The sequence below is a fragment of the Sinocyclocheilus anshuiensis genome, unplaced genomic scaffold (genome assembly GCF_001515605.1).
Source record: "Sinocyclocheilus anshuiensis isolate Anshui unplaced genomic scaffold, SAMN03320099.WGS_v1.1 scaffold1386, whole genome shotgun sequence".
Classification (NCBI taxonomy): Eukaryota; Metazoa; Chordata; class Actinopteri; order Cypriniformes; family Cyprinidae; genus Sinocyclocheilus; species Sinocyclocheilus anshuiensis.
Window position 1 is genome coordinate 250010 of NW_015555701.1, and position 1915 is coordinate 251924.

Consider the following 1915-nt stretch of genomic DNA (forward strand, 5'->3'; position numbering starts at 1 on the left):
ATCACTCGTTCACTCACTCACACACACACACACACACACACTCATGTGCTAATTCCAGTCCGCGTGTGTCAGCTAGTTCTGAACCGAAAGAGGAATTCCAGAGTTCCACAACCATCAGCATGAATGAGAGCTTGATATGAGACGCACCCTTACACGCACACACACACGCACACACACACACTCACTGATGAATATGTCTGATCATGCTCTGCTCAGATCCACTTCTGTATCTGTGTAATGAACACATTCACATGTTCTACACCATGACATAATATATAGCTTTTCATAACTAGACAATGTTAGAAAATCCCAGGGAGTTTTACAGTCACACTCGTTTACACGGCTGGAAATCTCTTGAGTTCAGTTCTTACTTTAATGATGGTTTTGCTATTTTACATCATTATATCATCTTAAGGTCCAGATCCATGTTCTGGGTGGTTGCTAGGGTGTTCTGGTTAGTTACTAGGGTGTTGTGAGTGGTAGCTAAGCTGTTTGATGTTAGAGCATTCTTGGTGTTTATTAGATTATTGCTAGGACATTGTGGGTGGTTGCTAAGGTTTCTGGGTTGTTGTTAGGTGGTTGTTAGGGTGCTCTGGTTGGTTGCTAGGGTGTTGTGAGTGGTAGCTAAGCTGTTAGAGGTTAGAGCATTCTGAGTGTTTATTAGATTATTGCTAGGGTATTGTGGGTGGTTGCTAAGGTTTCTGGGTTGTTGTTAGGTGGTTGCTAAGGTTTTTGGGTTATTGTTAGTTGGTTGCTGGGTGTTCTGGGTGGTTGATAGATGGTTACTAAGGTGTTGTTAGTAGTTGCTAAGTTGTTAGATGGTTGCTAGGGCATTCTGGGTGGCTGCCAATGTTTCTGGGTTGTTGTTAGGTGGTTGCTAGGGTTTTCTGGGTGGTTGCTAAGGTTTCTGGGTTGTTGTTACGTGGTTGCTAAGGTTTTATGGGTGGTTGCTAAAGTTTCTGGGTTGTTGTTAGGTGGTTGCTAGGGTGTTGTGGGTTGTTGTTAGGTGGTTACTAGGGTGTTTTTGGTGGTTGCTAAGGTTTCTGGGTTGTTTGTTGGTTGCTGGGTGTTGTGGGTGGTTGTTAGGTGGTTGCCATGGTGTTCTGGGTGGTTGCTAATGTTTCTAGGTTGTTAGGTGGTTGCTAGGGTGTTTTGGGTCGTTGCTAATGTTTCTAGGTTGTTAGGTGGTTGCTAGGGTGTTGTGAGTGGTTGCTAAGGTTTCTGGGTTGTTGTTAGGTGGTTGCTAGGGTGTTGTGGGTGGTTGTTAGGTGGTTGCTAGGGTGTTCAACAGTTTAAAGGGAGAAATCTTGCTTAGTAAGTTAGTAAAAGTTAGTTAAACTGTTGGCATGCTTACATCTACCAGAAGAAGAGCACAATTTGGTTTAACTGCCTCGGGTCAGTATGATCTTAGTAATGGCGATGGTTGAGTTAGCAAACACAGTTAGTGAAGTGTTGTGGGGAAATCCCTGCACTGATGCATCTGTCACACACACAAACACACATGCTGCACCTCACTTTAATAGGTAAAGGAAGTTCATGAGTGAGTTCTTCACATGCAGCAGCTGCCGTGTGTCATAAACGCTCATAAACGCAGGTGTGTCTGTCTGTGTTTACCCATCGCTGACTAGTGCTCCATTACCAGAGCTCACAGGTTATCTCACAGATAAATAATTAACCCAAACAGCCATCAACGAGTGGCCTCGTTCATATCAGTGCGAATTCTTTTTTCTTTCTTTTTTTTGAACATTCTCTTTATTACATTTTCTACATTGGCACAAAAATTCCAATACAAATTGTTACATATGTGACCCTGGAGCACAAAACCAGTCATAAGGGTAAATTTTGAAATTGAGATTTATACATCATCTGAATAAATAAGCTTTCCATTGATGTATGGTTTGTTAGGATCGGACAA